Raw genomic sequence first — 23,452 nt, 5'->3', positions numbered from 1 at the left:
CTGCTCTTCAATAAATCATATGCAAAGAGTCATTCAGGACTGTAAAACGTGAACTACAGAACCCAGAGTCTTCATCATTAAATCTCTGGTTGCTTCATTTTTCTATCCTATATCAGATACTTTAAGGTTAGGTTAGGTAAAGTTCCATTCTCATGGTGAGGCAAAGTGCTTTATGTGTGTGTGTGCATGTCATGAACGCCTATAAAAGGCCTATAATTAAAGAACAAAGTGGGGTTTGAGTTCGAGTTGCGGCAGACTGTCACTACTTGTAAATGGAACGCAGCCTTCCTGCGGCGGACAGCTAATAACAGGAATCGGAAGCGGTCCACCCAAGTCCACAGCAACCACCATAGCAACCGCCTAGCATGACCTTAAAAACATATTCTGTCTTCATAACTATCAAACACGTGAAAGTGAAAGTGTTACAGCTGCAGAGAGCTATGGCGGTATCTTTGGAAGCTGTTTACATAGCTAATAATATACGATGTAACCATGGAGACAGTCGGTCACGTGAGCTAGCGGTGCACGTTTACTACAGTGAATAAGGTGATTGCGTGCACAGCGTCCACACACTGCAGAGGGTAAAGACATTACTTCAATATTGTTTTATATTGATGTATATTTGCCTTCTGTTGACCATCACCTCAGGTTCACATCACAGTTTCAGCAGACAGATGCACACTGTCTAAATATGAACACATTCAAAAACTCATGTCTCAGAAATAAGCACAGCTGTTCATGTTTGTCATTAGAGTTTTATTTGCAAGAAAATTATGAGCTTCATATTGTGCATCAAATAAAAGAACATTTCACAACTCTGAGTCAACAGAAACAGGAAACAGAAATGTCTCTAATGTAGACGTGTACAGTGTAGTGTAAGCATTAAAAGATCATAAAGGAAACACTAACATTTATGTGAAACTAATTGTAATAAAAAATGAGCAGGTGGTTAATAGATGTAAAAGAAAGAATCTGAAAACAACACTTTGTTGGTCTAAGTGATCAAAGTAGAAAACAGAACTGATGTTCAAGAACAAACCGTAGCTGCACTAATATTACACATCTCCAGTGTTGTGGTGAACAGACATGTTGCTTTTAAAACCACATGCAGTGTGTGACCGTGACTGTTCACTGAGACCATGAACGCCACTTTGCTGAAGCCTTCGCCTTCTTCTAAAATGGAAGCAGAAGGAGCACGAGCTGCTTTGATCTACTGAAAGGAAAAAGCAGAACATCTGAGCTGAAACCAGTCAGCTGAAATCATTAAGACAGGAACAATCATTCAATGCAGTGTCTCAGGTATCTTAGCCTGTTACAACTGTTGATACAAGCTAAATACGGTTAACACACAGTGTCAGGGAGCTCCAGTGTGGAACTAGTGGCTTTAGGTTTGTAGTCATTTAACTTTCATCCATTCATTCATTTAATTCAGGAGGAAGAAATGTCAGGTTGATGCAGGCTGGTTACATGCATTTGGTCCCATGCTGTCTTTAACTAAATGACTTGGTTCGTTTTATGGCTGGGCTGTATGTGGGGTTATATCATGTTATTTGGGCAGGAGTACCTGTCCTCTGTTAGACTTAGAAAGTTTCTCCATAAGTAGAGCTTCTAACTCTTCTAGCACATCTGTGGCTGACAGCTTTTTGGTGGCTCTTTTTACCCCACACTGGTTGTGAGTGTGTAAATAGCCCCACTAGTTCTTTTGGGTTGCAGTTAACTTGGGAGGAAGAGGTAGGTCTGCCATGACTAGATGAATAACAATTATCTGGGATACACAAATTTCATAATGCATGCATATATCTCTATAAACCTGCCTGAGGGCTGCCATTTTTTACATTCAGTTATTTCTTTGTTGAATCTAAATCATGAATGTGTTACAGTTAAACTGACACTGGTCAGTGTAAATGGCTCATTGGGACACAGAAACCTTTAAATTAAACCCCATCACCTGATATCGAGTGTCAAACAATATCAAAGCTGTAAAAGCTGTTTACAGTCAGAATTTATAAAACTATGATTGTAAATAAATTCAAACAAGTGAGCTTTTCTCTTTGTGCTGAATATCAACACTGTGATTTCTTAGACCAGGGGTGTCAAACTCAAATATACAGTGGGCCAAAATTCAAAACTGGAACAAAGTCGTGGGCTAACATTAATATTTATTGAAAAAAATCTTCCTCCAGATATAACAAGGAACCTTTTCTTACAGACTCAAATAAGTTTTGCTGAAAAACTGAATATGGAATAAGCAACGCTTAATACTGAACGATATATAACTTATATAAACATATATAACTTAATATTGCACACATGCAAAATTGAAATTCCAATTAAATAACATATCACTGGAATGCATTTCTTAAATAAAAATTGTATTTGCAGCCTTCTGATTTAAATTTTAGCAGTAAACTTTTTCCCCAGGCTAATAATAAATGTAAAAATAAAATAACAATAATAAACCACTTAACTAATAAAAATATCATTAAACGTGAAACCATTCAAGCCCATGTCTGGGAGTAGCAAGACAAATTGCACAAAGAAAATGGTAATTATAGCTCAGTTTGCTACACACTGATCTACTCTGATGCGTCCAAGCCAGATACCTGGCATCTCTTCTTGGATGCTAGTTCCTCAATGTCTGGGCTCAGGCTCTGAGCTGAGGAAATCCTCAGGATCGAGTGAAGGTGTTCATCGGTCAGACGTCTCCTGTGAGATGTTTTGGCCATCTTCATTGAGGAGAATAGTTGCTCACATAGGTAAGTGCTGCCGAACATGGAGAGCATCTGAGCAGCGTGGGTGCGGAGCCCAGGCATTGTGTCAGGGATGAAATGTGGAAATTGTGAAGCGCCCACAGCATCATACTTTGATTTCAGCGTGTCACTACACTGGAGTTCAATCAGCTCCATTTGGAGGTTTGTTGGTACTTTTGCCACGTCAACTGCAAAAGGATTACTGAGCAGTTCAAATCGACATTTCTGGGCGTCAAAGTCGGCAAACCGCCGGGTAAACTCAGTACTGAGTACACAGAGTTTTTCAGCAAACTGTGCACATGGGAACACAACAGTAGAGATTTGCATGTTCATCGTTTGGCAGCAGGGAAAATGGCCCAGGTTTCCTTGTAGCATCTGATTCTGCCACAGGCACAATTTCGTTTTAAAAGCCCTCACTGCAGCGTACATATCTGTGATGATACGCCCCGTCCCTGAAGCTGCAGGTTCAGCGCATCGAGATGGCTCGTGATATCACACATAAAGGCCAGCTCACACAGAAACTCTTGCTCCCTGAGCTCAGCTGTGTCTTGCCCTTTGCTTTCCAGAAACTGAAATATTTCCTCGCGTAGCTCGAAACATCTGTTCAGTACTTTCCCTCGGCTTAACCACCTCACCTCCGTGTGATACGGCACGTCTCCGTATTCCGAACCACACTCCTCAAGAAAAGATTTGAATTGGCGGTGATTCAGACCTTTGGCTCTTATAAAGTTAACTACTCGTGTTACTGCGGTCATAACATGTTCCATCTTTAGGGCTTTGCCACAAAGTGATTCTTGATGTATGATGCAGTGATAAACAGTCAGCTCACCTGCACAGTTCTCCGCTCGCATCTTCTCCCGTACCCTGCCCACCAGTCCGCTCCTTTGACCACACATCGCTGGTGCACCATCTGTCGTTAACCCCACAAGTTTTTCCCATGGCAACTTCATTTCAGTCAGACATTTGGAAACCTCTTCAAATATTTCCTTCCCTGTGGTTGTTCCATGCATTGATTTTAATCCTAAAAGTTCTTCCGTAACACAGAGAGTTGAGTCCACACCACGGATGAAGACTGAAAGCTGGGCAGTATCAGAGGCGTCGCTGCTCTCATCCACAGCGAGGGAGAATGCAACGAAACTGTTTCCCTTCTCCATCAGCTGGTTATTTAGATTGTTGGCAAGTTCACGTGTGCGATCAGCTACTGTGTTTCTGCTCAGGCTAACATTTGAAAATGCTTGCTTTTTCTCTGGGCACACAACGTCGCAAACTTTCATCATACAACTTTTCACAAACTCTCCCTCACTGAAGGGCTGGGCTGATTTTGCGATCTCTGCTGCCACAACAAAACTAGCCTTTACAGCAGCCTCACTTTGTGATATGGCTTTTTTGAACATAGTCTGTTGTGAAACAAAACTTCTTTTCATCTCTTCTGCTTTCCGGCGCCTTTGAGTCATGTCCAGGTCCTTGTACTTCTCTTGGTGTTTCGTTTCATAGTGTCGTCTAATGTTGTACTCCTTGGTTAAAGCCACATGAGCTCCACATACAAGACAAACAGGTCTGTCTTTTACATAGGTAAACAGATATTCTGTCTCCCACCTGTCCAGAAAGCTCCTGCTTTTGTTCTTTCTTTTCGCCATTTTGGGAGAGGTAGCGCGGCAGTATTCGCGCGGTTGCTATGACTACAGTCAACAGAGGAGAGGGCGTTAATCCGGTTGTTCAGTCTGACGTCACTAGCTGTGTCTGGGTCTAAACTCCGCTGCAGGTCCATATATCAAACGATCACTATGGCATTACTGAGAGTTGAAAAACTGTCTGAAGTCTTTCATCTTTAATAAAATGATCAGCGTTCTGCTCTACCAGGTGTAACAATTGAGTTTAACATCCAGGCATCCATGAAAACGGAATTTATGACATTTAACGGAGTTAGAAGTTAGCAGGGAGTTAGCTCGCTAGCTTCTATCTAAATACAATATAGCATGTCCTGACTGCGGGGTTTTGGAAACAAATGAAAACGTACAGCTCTGCTATCACTTCCAGCATAAATGAAGACAGAAAACTAAACAGCAGTGACGTTTGTAGGGTTACTGAAGTTGGGCTAGCTGGTATATAATGATGTGCTACGTGACCGCTAGCGACACAGCTATGTTAGCATAATATAAACAAGCTAACTTTTTTTCCACTCGATAAAAGTTAACGTGAGTGTTCTCAGTGGTCAGGAACAAATGTAATCGCATGGCAGGATGCTGTAAAAGGACCAAACTTCAGCCAGGAGAACAACTGAGATAATCCATCCACAATACGAGGTTAGTCATTCATATACTGCTGCATGGGCTGGGCTGTAGTTACATCCTAAGGTTTTAAAAACTGAGCTTAAATAAATGATTAGCGGTAATAAAACCCGAGGGAGGTCAACAGTGATCACTGACTGTTTTAGGAGCTTTTTGAGATCAAATAGAAGAAAATACATAACATTAAACATGTTAACAACACAAAAGCCATATTAAACGCAGACTACTTTAGACCCGGAAGTAGGATTCATCACGTCATCACTGAACAACCGGATGGGTCCTGTCCTGACTGACGCGCCAAAACGCCAACAGAGCATTCTGGGAGTTGTAGTATTAGCAGTACATGCGCTGCATAAGACCGGCGGGCCAGCTCTAATAGTAATTTGGTATGGCCTCGCGGGCCAAATGTAATTAGGCTGCGGGCCAAATTTGGCCCGCGGGCCAGAGTTTGACACCTATGTCTTAGACTGTAAGCTTTACTTCAGCACAACCAGTTGTAGAAGCTGCCACTCCAAATGTCTTTTGATAACAAGAAAAAAAATACCTTTTCAGTCCACGGCCTGAAGTTCTTCTCTGACATCTTCTGCCATCAGCTTTGTCTGCTGGTTTGAAGACAATAAACCACAAAAAAGATGATTTAGTCACTTTGTCTGCGTCATGCAGCTCGAATGTGTCGTGTAACGATGTTGAATAGCCGTCATTATCCCTCTGCTGTGTCAGTAGGATTGTACTGTACAGCATCTCATTGATACAGTGGGGCAAAAAAGTATTTAGTCAGCCACCGATTGTGCAAGTTCCCCCACTTAAAATGATGACAGAGGTCAGTAATTTGCACCAGAGATACACTTCAACTGTGAGAGACAGAATGTGAAAAAAAAATCCATGAATTCACATGGTAGGATTTGTAAAGAATTTATTCGTAAATTAGGGTGGAAAATAAGTATTTGGTCACCTCAAACAAGGAAAATCTCTGGCTCTCACAGACCTGTAACGTCTTCTGTAAGAAGCTTTTCTGTCCCCCACTCGTTACCTGTATGAATGGCACCTGTTTGAACTCATCATCTGTATAAAAGACACCTGTCCACAGCCTCAAACAGTCAGACTCCAAACTCTGCCATGGCCAAGACCAAAGAGCTTTCGAAGGACACCAGGAAAAGTATTGTAGACCTGCACCAGACTGGGAAGAGTGAATCTACAATAGGCAAGCAGCTTGGTGTGAAAAAATCAACTGTGGGAGCAATCATCAGAAAATGGAAGACATACAAGACCACTGATAATCTCCCTCGATCTGGGGCTCCACGCAAGATCTCATCCCGTGGGGTCAAAATGATCATGAGAACGGTGAGCAAAGATCCCAGAACCACACGGGGGGACCTGGTGAATGACCTGCAGAAAGCTGGGACCAAAGTAACAAAGGTCACCATCAGTAACACACTACAACGGCAGGGAATCAAATCCCGCAGTGCCAGACGTGTTCCGCTGCTGAAGCCAGTGCATGTCCAGGCCCGTCTGAAGTTTGCCAGAGAGCACATGGATGATACAGCAGAGGATTGGGAGAATGTCATGTGGTCAGATGAAACCAAAGTAGAACTTTTTGGTATAAACTCAACTCGTTGTGTTTGGAGGAAGAAGAATACTGAGTTGCATCCCAAGAACACCATACCTACTGTGAAGCATGGGGGTGGAAACATCATGCTATGGGGCTGTTATTCTGCCAAGGGGACAGGACGACTGATCCGTGTTAAGGACAGAATGAATGGGGCCATGTATCGTGAGATTTTGAGCCAAAACCTCCTTCCATCAGTGAGAACTTTGAAGATGAAACGAGGCTGGGTCTTCCAACATGACAATGATCCAAAACACACCGCCCGGGCAACAAAGGAGTGGCTCCGTAAGAAGCATTTGAAAGTCCTGGAGTGGCCTAGCCAGTCTCCAGACCTCAACCCCATAGAAAATCTGTGGCGGGAGTTGAAAGTCCGTGTTGCTCGGCGACAGCCCCAAAACATCACTGCTCTCGAGAAGATCTGCATGGAGGAATGGGCCACAATACCAGCTACTGTGTGTGCAAACCTGGTAAAGACCTATAGTAAACGTTTGACCTCTGTTATTGCCAACAAAGGTTATGTTACAAAGTATTGAGTTGTATTTTTGTTATTGACCAAATACTTATTTTCAACCCTGATTTATGAATAAATTCTTTACAAATCCTATCATGTGGATTCATGGATTTTTTTTTCACATTCTGTCTCTCACAGTTGAAGTGTACCTCTGGTGCAAATTACTGACCTCTGTCATCATTTTAAGTGGGGGAACTTGCACAATCGGTGGCTGACTAAATACTTTTTTGCCCCACTGTATGTGAGGAATGCTAATGTAACACGATAACAGACTTACATCATTAAAACATAAAGGACAGGAGATATTTAGATATTTTTATATTTATATTACATTTTATAGCTGACGGATATTACTAAATAGATAGAATTTACTAAATAGCTGGATGAACATGAAAAATATGTCTATAATAACAAATGACCATGAGAGCCAGTAGAATTAATTCAACTGGACACTCAAAAGACGTCCTTAAATGCTCTTTAAGTGGCAGAACAAACGAACAAACACTTAATCGCTTACTTGAGATGAAATCTGCTCAGCTACTTTGAAAACAGCTTCTAACTGGTTCCTCCTTTAACAGGAGGTTTTTCAGACTACATGTAGCTGTCCTCTATGTCAGCTCACACATTTACATTCATGTCACACTTATTTCTGCTTTCCCATTTTATAATTATTACTTACATTTTGATTAGATACCTTGAGTTTGTAAATGATCAGATTACATAATTGGAATACAATGTATCCAATTCAGGGTTGCGGGAGGATGAAGCCTATCCCAGCTGATACAGGACAAAGACAGGCTGCCAGTTTATTGCAGGGCTAACACAATATGTGTAACAGAAAATCCACTTAAATGTTTGATATTTCTTATAATAAGCATAATTATGACTATTATTTAAAGGTTTCTTTATAAATACATTTTGATTTTTTATAACCTCTAAAATATAAACCTGAGCTGTTAAATTCTGACCTCTGACCTCACTGCAGCTCCTTCTTGGAAGTACGTCTGCTTCTTGTCTTCCCCCAGTGTTGACCGCCTGCCCTTGATATCACGTACTGTACCTGAGGAACAGAAAAGGACAAACACTTGCCTTCATTTAAGAAGTACATTCATACAGAGGTAATCTATGGAATCACACTAGTTCACCCTTTGGGAGAAATCAGTTCCTGTGAAACATTTCTGTATATGAACATCATGTGGAGAATGAATGAAATGAGTTCTTCCGGTGACTCAGCAGTCCCACACTGACAATTGAAATCTAGTTAAACTATTAAGCATATTTGCTCTTCTGAAATCTGTGTTAAACAACAACAAACATAAATTAGTAACAAAAATACAGCTGAGTAGAGGCTTTACAAACCACCAGCAGCCATAATGCTAAATTTTAATCTTCAAATGTTTCTGAGCCGTCTTCAACCTGCTTTTAACACATTAAAGTCCCACAGTCAGTGCAGCACTGGTGTCAAGCCAGCCTCCAATTCGAGACTTGCAGTCAAGCCAGCCTCCAGTTTGTTTTACGTTCCCTGTGTATTCAAAGTATTACGGGAATGGATGTGGAAACCGGATTTCAAAATAAAAGCCAACTTCGAGTGAATTAACAGATATGTTTTTTTTGTTTTTTTTTCTTTTTTCTACTTTCTTTTCTTTCTATTTTTACTGCACTTTACATACGTCAACATGTCAAACTGTTTGCAATCTATCTAAAAAGAAACCAATTCAAAGCACGGGCATGGAGGACTTCCTGGAAAGTTAGCTGGGAATTTTTTGGCTTCAATTTCACACATATTTGAAGTGCTTTGAGGAAGTTGTGCATTTACTGTCTTTTAAGTAACTCACTCTTGGGATCCGCTTGAATGTATGCTAGTTTCTTTCCTAATTAAATCATGTGAATGTCACCTTGTGGCTTGGTATTCTCAGCAAAACCATGCAGGTAGGTGTTGTGGAAAGGACAGAGAGGAGCAGCATTATAAACAGTAGGTGCTGTAAAAGGTGGTGTTTGGCAGGTGAGTCAGTGGCTCCTAATATAGAGCCAAGTAGTAGTTGTGGGTGTTAAGTGTTGGAGGTGTGACTGGACTTTTTTTTTTTTTCTTTTTTGCCTGTCCCGTTTGGCTCTTTTGCCATCAGAATTATTGTCTAAAGGCAAAGAAAGATGCCCAACGGATTTACTTTACCAAATTGACCATCCCAGCCTTGCCGTAATGGTCCATTTGATTCACCTTTTATTGTTTATTTTATTTTCACTTGCTGAATACGGGACAGACTTGACTGGGGGAAAGAAGGGGAGAAAGAAAGAGGGAAAGAGAAACAGCTGAGAAGAGGGACGGGGGAGAAGGGCAAAAGACAAAAACCAACAGAATGGGCAGAAAAAGAAAAAAAATGCATCTAATTAACAATTAACAGATATGTTAAGAACATAATAACATATAATTTAGGCTTTTTTATTTTATTTTACAAACTCTAATGAACAATCTATATGACACAGCCTTGTACCCTAATTGTGCCCTGTCACTATCAAGGCCATCTTAGTTTGGATTTCAAAGTAAAAGCCCTGTGAATCTTCATTTTTGAACTACTCTTTCAATGACTTCATAATGCTCTGAAAAGCAAAAGTCGTATTTCCAAATACTATTTGAACTTTGTATCAACACTTTCCAACCGCAGTCTTTTTCACAGTGATACCATATCAATATCAAGTCAGTCTGATTTTGCTTTTCATAGTAATGGCCCTTTGAAATTGCCGATATTTGACTTAATCTTCTAACGATTCAAAATGCTCTAAAATGAAAAATTCTTGTTTCCACAGGGTAATTCCACTTTAGATCAACAGTATACAACCCCACAGTGATACCATATCAATATCAAGTAATTCTGATTTTGCTTTCAAAAATAAGGTCCATAATTGACCTAACTTTTAGTGATTTCAAAATGCTCTAAAATGGAAAGTTCCTGTTTCCACAGGGTAATTCCACCTTAGAATTATTCTGAAATGTTTTATTATTCTTTCTGTTACTCACATTTATGTTTTGATGTGCAATGGTGTTAGTTTGAATGACATCTCCAAGGCCCTTTAATTTATAATTGTCTTTTTGGTTTTTTCTTTTTACTTTGTTTGTCAAGTATTCACCACATTTAAAACCCACAAAAAAAAGACAATAGTTAACTTTAAAATTAGTACAGAGGTGGACAATAAACTCAGCTGTGGTGTCTTTCGTCTTATGCAGTCAGAGAGATTATTGAATGTTTGGGTGGATGTATTTTCCTCTGTGGTGGGTTACGATGTGCGCCCACCACCCAAGGCTCCGTGGGGCTTGGTGGTGGTGCTAATGTAGGCCCCCGTCCGGATGGGCCTTTGTGGCTTCCAGGGGTGCCTACTTGGGTCAGCGGGGGACCTGGCCCCACGAGAGAGTACTTTGCCTTCACTTCCCTCCCCTCCTCATCCCCACTCCATCACACCGCCACACATGAAGGGCTTTGGCGTACAGTTGTTTCACTGAGGTGGGTGTGAGACATTCCTGCTGTGTCCCCTTCCGACCACCTGTACCTCAATTTTATTCCACAATCTATACATCAACATCACTTGTGCTGGGCATGCTGAATGGCGTCCAAGGGATGGTCTGTGTATTCAACCTCTCCTAAGTTGCCGGTGCCCACGTCTCAATTTTAAATACATGTAGATGGTAATGTTTCTTGGCAGGGGCCGTGCTGACACCAATATTTATTATCTACTGTTACTTATACTTATCTAGGTTGTGGATGTGATACTTGCTGTTGTGTATTGTGTTATATTTTTGCTTGTTTTCTTTTCTGTTTTTTTCTTCCAGTAGGTAATCCAATGGAATTTACTGTCTTGTGTCACCGTCCCACATCCCCTCTGTTTTTCCCCATCTTTTGAACGTCTCTTGTCTAAGTCTTAATATTTCCTATCAACCACTTATGTGTATTCCTTTGATAATAACTGCAAATTTAAATTTTACAATAAAATGATTGAATAAATAGAGATATTTTAAAATTTTAATCAAGTGGAGCAATATTGCAAAGCCATAATGGTCCACTTGAAAAAAACAAAATCTGTTGGAGAGCCTATACCGCCCACTACTGGACATGCGAGCTTTGAGTGTCTGACTCTGTCGACATTCCAAAAACTAGAGGTGAAAACATGTCATTTTGAACATAAAAGTCTTGTGCAGAAAAAATGCCGAAGAAGGAGAAGGGGTGAGTTCGTTTTTTAAGTATAAACTTTAAATATTAACTTTTAAAATTTGCTAACAAAGTAGTTCATCTCCAATTACATGTAATTGAGTAATCAAGTCTTGTAGCTAGGGATGGGTACCGGTGTCATAAACGGTAGTAACCAGACCGAAAAGCAGCGCACATTTCAGTGCTTTATTTCGGTGCTTTTTTTTCCTGAGCTGTGATACACTTCTAGCCAATCATTTTATGTTTCTGAGGATAGTAGGCGGGTCCAGGTACGTACGTTCTTTTAGAGCAGAGCTACAGATTAAAAATGCCCAAGACGAAGCGGTCAAAAGTCTGGCTGTACTTCACAGCAAAATATGCAAACTCAGCAGCCTGCAACAAGTGCTTTAAGCTGATACTGTGATACTGTCAAAGGAGGTAACACCTCGAATCTGATGAAACACCTGGCGACGCATAGCGTTTTTTTCAAAAGCCGAGAAATGCGCCGTATTTGATAGCTTGCTGCGAGACCTCACACCGAGCGCATCTACTGCGGGTGTGGTGCCTGTTATCGGACCCGGATTTAGCAACATCCCCAAAAACCCGAAGAGTAGAGTCCTGGCCCCTAGCCCTGCCAGTGTAGCAGAAATGATGAGGATGATGATGCAGCAGCAGCCGTTCTTCTCTGCGTGAGTAGCTTAATGTTGTTCGTGTGTAATTTACTTTGAGTAGGCTAACCACGTTATTACATTAATGCACGTAAGGTGAACTAGCAAACATCATCATAGCTACATGCGGCTGTCTTCTTGTTTGATGGCAGATACTCCCTTCACCCTGGCCAAAAAGGCTAAAATGACCAAAGAAAAAGTGGAAAACAGCTAAACATGAGAGGTTTTTGGACAAAGTTTGTGTTTTTTCCATTGTTTAAGCACTGCTTCCAGCCAAGAGTGATACCATATATGCCCCATAGCTGTAGAAAAGGCTAACATTGTTATCTTTTTACAAAAAACCAGCTGAACATGAGTGGTTTTTGGACCAATTTTATGTTCTCCATTCTTTAAGCACCGGTTTGAGCACCGTTTGAGCACCGGCACCGTTTCAAAAGTACCGATTTGGCACCGGTATCGGATAAAACCTAAACGATACCCATCCCTACTTGTAGCCTAGCCTAAGATATTAGCTAGTTTATTTCTGATTGTAAAAATGTCTTTTTTCTTATGTGTAACACTTAAAATTACATTTATTTCACCATATTTTTTCGATAACAGGCTTCGCTATGAGCAAAAACAAAAAAAGATTTGCGCACAGGACTCAGGCAAAGTTGTAGCATACGGCAGAAATTAATTAACACGTGTTCTATAACAGGCACATCTGTTGCTAACAGGCAATGGCTTTTTAACATCAAGTGCTGCACATTTTCTTCAGGGGCATTGCATTTCACAAAAACATGTTCAAATAGTACTTGAATAGAAACAAAGTTGATAGTTTTGTAATTAGTGGCACCGATTTAAAATTGTTCTCAATTCATTGAGAATATTATACATATTCTTTATAAAATGTTATGATTTCAATTATATAAATGACAATGTAATGATTTCTTTTTTACACTTAGAGTCTACCGCTTCTGCTTATTTGGGGTATGTATTTTTTTCTTCTTTTCTTTCATATACATTTTCCACGAAAAATAAAACTGAAAATGCTATATCTTCTGTTTTAGAACAAAAATAAAACGATTACAATCAATGAAATTATTGAAACTGTGGAACAGCTGAAAAAACATGGCATCCAACTGGAGGACCATGCACTTCATAAAGAAGGCCCCTGGGGTCAAGTTTGCCTGACACTTGGTATTCAGAATAATCAAAATAACCGCTACAGAATTTGTGATGCATTTCGTCAGGTTAGTTCTTTTCACTTATTTTTAAAAAATATATATTGTATTAAATTATTTAGTTAAAATCAAATTTATTAAAAATGTATGCCTGTTCTCTACAGAACTTGTCTATACCAGTCAAAGGGGATTCAGATAATGGACAAAAGCCACCAGAGCAGGTTCCATAAATAAAATTCTATGTGTTTGATATCAAATATGTTGGTATACCAAATTTTAGTCAATGTGTTACTGTTGAAATTATCCCTAAAATTAATATTGTTACGGGTAATGTCATTTTCAACAGGAAGAACTATCAGCTGCCGCTTCTCTGTCACCGGACATCTCCTCGCAGGAAGATGGACAGCTGTCTCCTGCGCAGGTCAGTCTGTCTGTACTATCATAATTTCTCCTTAACACTTCCATGTAATTACACTAAAGTTACACCTCTCAACTCATGTAATAGCAACCAGAAGAACTATCAGCTGCCGCTTCTCTGTCACCGGACATCTCCTTGCAGGAGGATGGACAGCTGTCTCCTGAGCAGGTCAGTCATTAAAAATGCTTTCACATAAGTTATGATTGGCGCTAGGATCATTGTTTAAATGACCACTTTATGTTACATAAAAAATATTTTTAAAAACACAATATACAATTAAATAAAGAATTTTATCAAATGTTGTAACATAGAATGAAATTTATATTTCATGACACTTCTCAACATGAATTTTTGCTATATATTCTGACATTAGAAACACTGGTTGTTAATATACTTAAAATACACAAGTATTTCAGGTATATTTACTGATATTACGGTAGTTATGTAACATGAACAAAATGTTTTCTCACAAAATAAATTTTTCCTCTTATTTAGCCTAACAGCAACTCATCTGATGATGGATTCATAAGAATCAGGGTCCCACTTGCAACAATTTTTTTTTCCTGAAAAGGAAAGAATGGACTAATATAAAAAATAAGAGATCCCAAAGAGGATACAAGGGACTACAGTGGACAAATCTGATTTCAGACGGAATACGGACAGTGTTTCCATATTGTTCCTTTGCCTTCAAAAGGCACAGAGTCAAGGCTTTGGACTCAGTAAGAAAGGGCCCTTTCTTCTGGTGTCTGGGTTACTGCAGTTTTGAGGATTGTCCAGTCACTGTCACTGTCACTGTAGATAATGAAGACGATCTAAAGGCAAAAGTCAATTTTCAAGGTCTCGAGTGTGTGCACAACCACTATGAACTAAGAAGAAGACCTGTAAGAGCTCATAAGAGAGATAAAATTGGCCATGAATTGGAAAAGCAATTACCTAGAGCCATGTATCTGGAAACAATGAGCAAAATGGATGATGATGTTGTGCAATCGGGCTGTAGAGATGAAGTTCCAACTCCTCAAGTGTTGAGAAACATAGCCTTGGAAATCCGAAAGAAAAGTCGTCTTCATCATAATGAGATTATGAGTCTCCAGTTAATGGTGGCAAACAAGAAGAACAACCCAGAGGATGTATTGCAGAAAGTGATGTTACATCCAAAAGGTGTTTTTTTATGGTCTTCCAGGAGCATTGAGATTTTCCAGAGCTGCTGTCGGGAGGACATACTTTATTTGGATGCTACAGGAAGTATCATGAAAAAAAGAAAGGGTTCGCCTCCTTTCTATGTTTACGAACTTGTAGTAAGAAATCCACGGAAAACATCCTCTCCCCTACCAGTGGCTACATATTTAACATGTGACCATACCACTGCCTCAGTTACATGTTTTTTGGAAGCATTTCTGACTGATGTTGCAAGGGCCTTTGGGCGCAAAGCCATGCGTTAACCTTTAATGCTTATGTGTGATGGATCTATGGTCCTAATGCAAGCTATCTGTTTAGCTTTTGCAAAAAAAATCTCTCTGACACAATAAATCATTATTATAACATCGCTTCGGGGAAAGGAAACAAGGAAGACTTCGAGGTTCCAATTCTTCACAGATGCCTTAGTCATGTTATGAAGAATGCCAAGGAGATCTGTAAAAAGTAGTAAGTGTAGTAGAGATGGACCGATCCGATATTACGTATCGGTATCGGTCCGATACTGACCTAAATTACTGGATCGGATATCGGAGAAAAATAAAAAATGTAATCCGATCCATTAAATATCACGAAAGCACCTCACAAAACTTGCAACACACCGTAACTCACCTCAGAACGTTAGCACGTCGGAGCAGTATGCATCACGTGATAGAGCGGCTGTGGCATGCGGGACCTGTCGGTAGTCTGGATAGCATTTGGAGCTTCGCTAGCAACCCGGCATTTCATCTCCGACAAAGTTATCCCGAGAGAAGTAAAGCAAGTGTGTAAGTCCATCTCTGAATGTTTGTAAAGCATTCCTGCATTAAGCTTAACAAACGATATATGGAGCGACTGCCTCTTCTTGCTGCTACTTCAATCATGAAACTGCTTAACGATCAGCTGATCGGCTTTTCTGTCGCGAGTCCGTGTCTCTAGTTTGCTTTTGGCCCACTTTGCACCAGAAAGAGGAAACCAGCGGCTGAACAACAGCAGCACGTTTAAGCTTGATCAGCTGTTGTTAGAATTTATTTATTATTACTTTCTACTCGAGGATCTTTTTCTACGTAGCTGACGCTGGTAACTGTGCAGGGGCGGATCTAGCAAAGTTTAGCCAGGGGGGCCGATAGGGCATTAACAGGGAAAAGGGGGCACAAAGACATACTTTTCTTTCTTATTCTCATTTAAAATGTCTAGCTTTTAATAAATAATTATCTGACACCCAAAGTTTTAATTTGATGCAAAATAAATAGAAGTCCATTACTGTATATAGTAACTATTAAGTCTAATATATATATCGTTAGCTTCATAGCATAATTGCCTAAGTCATTTGACTAAGTCAATGACTTAGGCACTTATGCTATGAAGCTAACGATATATATATATATACCCTAGTAAGCTATAGTACTTTTTTTTCCTTTGGGAAGGTACCATCTGTGCAGTCTGCAATTTTGTTGAAGAAAGATGTTGAATCTATTTAATATTTCTTGAAAAATAATTGATTTCTGTGCATTTTTTTTCCACACTGCATCAAATTAAGGTTGATTACGTCGATTAAGCATCATGAGGTGGAGCGTGAGGGGTGGTTCCCTATTTTTTATTTATTTATTTTTGTTGTTGCTGGGAGTTGGAACCCTATTAGTTAGGCTGCTTAATATTTATGCTAAGTACTCTTTAAAATACCAGAATAGGGAGGATGGTGTAGGTTTATGTTTATTAGATTGATCAGTATTGCTGAACTATGAAATATTTTTTTTTGCATACAGGTATAACAGAATAGCTTTAGTGTAGTTGTTGTTTTAAACTTGAGTAAGAACTTATACAAAATGCAGCAAGATATTTAAAAAAAACAGTTTTGTTGATTAAAAAACACTATATCGGATTCATATCGGTATCGGCAGATATCCAAATTTATGGTATCGGTATCGGACATAAAAAAGTGGTATCGTGCCATCTCTAAAGTGTAGTCCTTTTAATATGGTATTCACTTGTTTGTTTTTTATTGTGACATGTGACATGGCATTTCATTTTTCAATTTGGGAAAACATTATTACTGTTTTGGTAACACTTAAAGACAATTTTTTCTTTAACTGCAGTGCACCAAAGAACTACCATCTTGCAATGCACACTTTTGGAGTCTTCACTACTGCAACTTCCTTAAAAGACCTCACTGACATGGTTCAAAGTGCTGCAGTTGTTTTTGGGAGTCCGTGTAGTGGTGAGAATGTCGAAAAACATTTTCACAACCTTCAGTTGTTGATGCAGAAAGCCAATGTTGATGTTGATGGCAATGACAGAAACTCAAAAGCTGATGAGGACCTGAAGGTAAACTGAAGTCAATTTTTATTAAAACTAAAGGCTAAACTTTTGCCTCTTATATATCTTTTTAAATACTTTGGAATAGCATAATAACTGTACCCTCAAACACAATAATAACATGGACTGAACCACCACTCACAACCACTAGCACTTTATATAGCCTCTGTAGAAACTATCTACACCCTCACTTATCTTAACTGCACTACTGTATAGCTCTGTGTAAATAATCATTCTGTACATTCGATAATTTTTAATCCTACAACTGTTTACAACTTGCATAGTTCCCATTTCTGTATAGCTGTATATCCCAGATTCTGTAAAGTTATTTATTTCATATTCTGTATAGTTTTTCATATTTATATCCTGTTCATATTCTGTACATAGCTTGTACTCACTACAGCCTGTACATACTTATAGTTATAGAATATTCACAACATACTTCATACCGTGTACATTATAACATACCATAATAGACCCATTTCTGTAATATACTCACATATCTATATTATTGCTAATATATATTGTAATATATCTATATCACTAAAGCACTTCTGGATGGATGCAAACTGCATTTCGTTGCCCTGTACCTGTGCATGTGCAATGACAATAAAGTTGAATTCTATTCTATTCTATTCTATTCTATAATAATCACAAGTCACAAGTAATTTTAAATGTTTTATACAACATAATGTTGGGTTTTTAGATTATAGATATGAAAGACGAGTGCACACAATGTTCAAATCACATAATTATTCTGTTTTGTCTGTTGGCTAGGGAGTCAAGGGAAACAACCTCTTTGGGAGACATTTTAAGAAGCTCATTTCCAACACATCATTGGAGATGGATGGTGAGGCAAACCCTTACTACAGCAAGGGGCTCATGGAGCACATCAGCAAATATCTTCTTCCTTTTTCTGGATTATGGTCTGCAATAATGTTAGGTAAGCCATTTTAAAGTAGACAAGTAATTAGTTTATAAAATGAAATTACACACATCAATATTATTCTAATCTTCAAAATCCAAAGGTGACCTTGGAAGACATGGCACTGGGAAAATGTATGAGCAGTACCACAACAAATACAATGCCTTAAGAAAGATCAAGAGACAAGTAAGACACATGATTTTTAGTATATATACATATTTGTGTGGTGTGATTGAGAAACGGCGGGTCCAGAGGAGTCATCTGTATTGCAGATCATACAACATTGCACACAACAACAATGTGTATCTTTAAAAAAAAATCACATTTAATGATTTCTTAATTTGATTTTTCAGAATATTACTGAGAATAATAAAACGCAGGGGATAATGGAGAAGAGCCAGTGGGATCTGAAACATATCCGTCTACATTCGGGAAGGCTCACCAGGCTGGATGACTTTGTTGTCCAGTATCAAATCAGTCACACAGCGCTGCTGAAGGAGTACGAAGACTCAAAAAGAATGCTTCAAAGAAAGGTTTGCAAAATGACTGGCTGATGTCCATCAATGCTTTGCCGTTTCAAAATGGAACATTAAAAAAAAGTCTTCTTGATGTGGTGGCATATTGAGGTGCCCCACGTTGTGATGTTATAGCTTGGTTGCACCTGTGTGTCTTACTGGACATTTTTGTGTGTTTTGGTTTATTGTAAATTAAGGAAAATGTTGTCACAGCATTTCACTTGTAATTCCTAAACAATGTTCAATGACTCATATTTTTGGTTCAGAAATTTAGAGTGGACGAAGAAAAATGGAAGGAACGTCGCCAAAAAAAGAAGAGGCGATATGTAACAGTACTCCGCAAGCCATTTCCTTTCAGGAGATCTTCAAAGATGGTATAAAATGTTGCGCAAATTTATCGTTCATATATAAAGACCAATATTTTGCATAACATTTTTTGTATTTCTTGTACACGATATTTATATAGGTTGCTTCCTCTATGGCCCCGAGTTCCCCTGTGCAGACTGGTAGAGTTGAGGATGTTACCTTGGAAACTCCAGAATTCCAGGTAGGATTGACAACTGCTAACATAAAGGATTCATCAAAGTAATAGTAATGCCTTCTTTTTCCATAGAAGATCCTTTCCATGACACAGTAATCAGTCATGGACACGTGTATGAAGGGCAAATCTTATTTATTTACATGTTGATATTCATGTTCAACTCATTCGATGTGAATATCCAGGATTTTGGTTGACTAGTTGTAACCTTAACTGACACACCCCCACTCCCCTCCCTCCAGAATTCCTAGGTAACAACCTAATATACATATCTTCCACTTCCAGCATTTGACTGCTCTCCGGCTTTTAAAGGTAGAACGGTAGAAGCCTGGGACTCCTAGTGTTAAGTGGGAGGCACCAAAATTCAAAATGAATGCAGTGATTACATGGTAAATTTTGGGAATAACTAAATAAATAAATATTTTTTCCTCAGTAGAAACTGAATGGGAAAAAGCATTCGGGAACATAGTTAGAGTATGGGAAAATTAACTTTGCAAGTGTTGCCATTACAGCTTTGAGTTTATATAGTTACCAGTGCTCAAGGGTGGCTGTAGCTCAGGCGGTAGAGCAGGTCATCTACTGATTTGAAGGTTGCTGGTTTGATTACTGGCTTCTCCTAGTCTGCATACCAAAAATCCAAGATACTAACCATAAATTGCTCTCCAGTGCATCCATCGATTGTGTGTGAATGTTACTTAGAACACACTTAGAAAAATCTGCTTGGGTGAATGCACAAGTTGTGTAAATCGCTTTGAGTGCTCAGAAGAGTAGAAAAGCGCTTTATAAGAACCAGTTCATTTACCATTCAAGACTTGGAGTGATACATTTTGAATGAATTTTCCAAAGACATATTGTTAATAACAGTCCATAAACCTTTGTTAGAAATAACAAAATCATGTCCAATAGCTGGTAAGATCGTATGTTAAGTGTGTTTTTCTTTAATGAGGAGGTCCTGTCTTTGTGGAAGAAAAGAGACACAGAGGTTGTGGTTTCTGTGCTTCCCTCAACAAACCATGGTACGTCCATAATTATCCGCCACAGTGATTTGCGAACCCTTCGACCACACCTGTGGCTAACAGGCGAGGTATATCAATGATTAATTTAAGCACTCATAACCACAATAATTCGACTGTGTAATGTAATTCAATTAAAAGGACATTATCATGTAATTATTTATCATTAACACAATTTAAATTATATAAATTACATAGCTTTGTGTTTATGAAAATTCTTTACGTAGGTAATTGAAGGGCTTTTTCATTGTCTGGCAAAAAAGGAGCAAAAGGGGATCTACATTATGAACCATTACACAGCGGGCTTGATTTTCTTTGGTGATCGGACACAGCTTTCTCGCCAAAGCTTGCGGAACGTAAGATGACTGTCCAATGTCCATATAATTATGTTCAAATACATTTAGAAAGAATTACTGATTGAATGCTAATAGAATTCCACAAACTGTAAGAAATACATAAATGTTTTCTGACAGGTAAACTTCGATCAGTAGCAGGCCATTGTCACGTTTGTTAACATTAAAAATGTACACTGGAAGTTTCTGGTAAGCAACAAGATTATAACTTTAAAGCCTGTGTATTTTTTTAATGACGATATATTAATATTGTTTTAATGATTTATCTTTGCTACAATTCATCAATGCAGTGAATCACACTGTTTATCTCCTTGATCCTGCCCCAAGTTCATCAGAGGAGGAAGACTCTAAACTCGCTGCACGTAAATTCAGGTACTTAGGCTTCAACACATTTTGTTATATGCAAATAGGCTTTACAAGTTAGTTTACTACAACTGCATTTTTGTAGAAGCTTTTTGTACCTGGCCCCACAATGCGTGTTTCTCTGTTGGCATCCTCTTGGCCAGGTCTCATTTGCAAAATAAATCAGTACGGTTATTATAAAAATTATCAGGTGAACAAATTATTAAGACAATAATTCTGATGGCAAAAGAGCCAAACGAGACAGGCCAAAAAATAAATAAATAAAAAATAAATAAAATTCTCTTTAATTCTGTAAAATATCTTTTTTTTTTTAATTAGGAAATATGACATATACCAAATTGTATTCTGCTTTGTAATAATGTGCGGTGATTACTTAAAAATGAGGAGAACCCGCCACGCAAAAACAGAATGGGTCGACATTAAATGGAAGGGAGGTGTCTTGACCCATCCAGTGCAGAAGGATGGCTTCAGCTGTGGAGTATTAGTGGTGATGGTAAGTGATGATAATATACATTTGTATATAATTTCTTACTTGTTTGCCATGCCATCATGCCATGGTCAGAAGAATATCCACATCCATAACAGTAGCTGTAATAGATATGAATACATCTTAATTCTAAATTTCACAGTATACTGCACAAATTAAGTATATGGTTAATACTTTGGTGCCCTAAGTCATGCAGATTTTGTGACATACTCTTTTTAGGATTTGCAAATATTAAGGCTGCACAGCGATTGCAGATAGTACTTATACTTTAAAGAGAGCAAGTCACCGTAGGGAATTATTTCCTGTGTCATAATGGTGCATTAGCAGTAATCTCATTCTCTCACTGAGCACGCTCTGGTGAATGGCTAGCACATCATGATGCAGGTGGTATGTATTGTCCAGCATTGTGGTTAACTTGGAAAACATCCACATCTCTGACAGCACCTTACGAGACTGTAGGGCCACCCTGTGGACTCACTTTATTGAGTCTCTGTGGCACTAGCATAACACAGGTTGCGACTCTCCACAACATTTTTATAGAATGTACTGAGTATTGCCCAACAGATGTTAAAAGAAGTCAGCTGCCCACACATTGGAAGCAGACTATATCTAATAACTAGTAACTAGAGATGTTCCCTATTTCAGTTATTCATCAGCTTAAAAGAATATACATGGCTCTGGCCCTTACTGTAGAGTGGAGTGTTATTTTTAACCCTGTCCATTTTGTTCTCTATGTTTACAAGGTATATCACATAGTTATTCATCCACGATGTCCATTTCAACAACTGAGTGTTAGAAGTTACCTGGTGTTCATAAAGACTTAAATCTATTTATTGCTCTTTGTTTTTCATACTGTTTATGCAAGATTATAAACATCAGAAATTTTATATTGAGCAGAATTGTGTTTTTTTTTTTCACAATTAAAATTTTGAGTATTTCTCGGTAGATGTCACGGGCAGTGATGAAAGTATTTCCAGATTTTCCCGTCATGAAATTAAAAACATCAAAAGAGAAAATGGCAGAGTAAAGAAAATTGATGGCTGTGGAGATACTACAAGCATCAGGTTGGTTTGGGGGTGAATAAGAGAGAAAATGTGTGTGTGTGTATATGTATTTTGAATGTATATGTGTGCGTGTGTAGATTGAAATGTATTATTCTGTTAGTAGTATTATTATAGTGCACAATGGCACTTTATGCTGTGGTCTAATCGATAGAAATTTTTAAGTACACAGTTTAACATATGCATGAATTGGCCTTCAATTAAAAATGTCTATCTAATGTGTTTTGATCCTGTATTTTAGTTTTTGACACTAACAGCAACTGTGCCATGTACCATATTATTATTATACCATATTATTTTCCAGTTTCTGCTGTTTTGTATTTGTTCTTAGGGTTTGAGTTGTGTGTTTAGTGTTTCTATTGTCCCTACCTGTGTCTTTCTGTTCTGTTCGTGTCCCCAAGTTGGTATTGTGAAACAGCCTGTGAGTTTCCTGTTTTACTTTGTAGGTTTGTGTCTCGTTATGCCCATTAGTTCCAGCTGTGTCCCCTCCTGTCTGCCTTTGCTCCTCGTCGCATCGTCTGTGTCTCTTCAGCCACTCACCCTCACACCGTTACACTCTCATGCCAATCCAGCAACAGGCAATCCACACAGGGTCAGGGACGCGTCCAGGAAATCTAGGTACAGGAAAGAACAGGTCAGGAACTGTAATGAACAGTACTGAGAATCAACTCAATGATTTAGCACAAACTGAGAAGACTCAACAAATCACCAACCTGTGGCCTAGAGTGTCCTGGTGCCACGTGCACTTATGGACACTCTTATGTTCGAACATGGTGTTCGTTATGGCCAAGCTGTGGTTTGCACAGAAGTTCAATAACAAAACACCACTCGGGTTCAGGTCCTGGGGTCCATTCCTCCCAATCACGCCCCTCCAGGTTTCACTGTTGTTGCCCACATGAGCATTTAAGTCTCCCAGTAGGACCCTCCAGTGTCCCACCCAGGGACTCCAAGAAGGCTGGGTACTCTGAACCCCAACCCGGAGGCACAGATAACAAACCCTCTCATCCACTGGGAGAAACCCCAACATACAGGCAGCAAGCTGAAGGGACACCAGGATACCCACCCCAGGCCGCCGCCTCTCACCAGGGGCAACTCCAGACTGAGACAGAGTCCAGCCCCTCTCCAGGAGGCT

General features: G+C 39.1%; 1 protein-coding gene, 1 long non-coding RNA gene and 2 pseudogenes across 2 annotated transcripts in view; 2 read left to right on the top strand and 2 right to left on the bottom strand.

The window, feature by feature from the left end:
- The window catches only part of LOC146548073 (NACHT, LRR and PYD domains-containing protein 3-like), a 432,988-nt gene that overhangs the window by 77,124 nt on the left and 332,412 nt on the right, over positions 1-23,452 (bottom strand). The gene's annotated exons all lie outside the window — the stretch shown is intronic.
- Positions 1,184-7,717, bottom strand: LOC146548090 (uncharacterized). The gene is made up of 3 exons (XR_014890929.1): positions 7,673-7,717; positions 5,583-5,640; positions 1,184-1,210 (listed from the first exon to the last, which is right to left on the bottom strand). It is a non-coding gene; the product is annotated as an uncharacterized LOC146548090 (long non-coding RNA).
- LOC146548089 (uncharacterized) lies at positions 14,515-18,354 on the top strand (annotated as a pseudogene).
- LOC146548088 (uncharacterized) lies at positions 19,963-22,938 on the top strand (annotated as a pseudogene).

Source organism: Mchenga conophoros, linkage group LG23 (genome assembly GCF_057382185.1).
Source record: "Mchenga conophoros isolate Kocher_MC1m ecotype Shallow Benthic linkage group LG23, M_conophoros_male_GT1.1, whole genome shotgun sequence".
Lineage (NCBI taxonomy): Eukaryota > Metazoa > Chordata > Actinopteri > Cichliformes > Cichlidae > Mchenga > Mchenga conophoros.
This window is presented reverse-complemented; position numbering and strand designations above follow the sequence as displayed.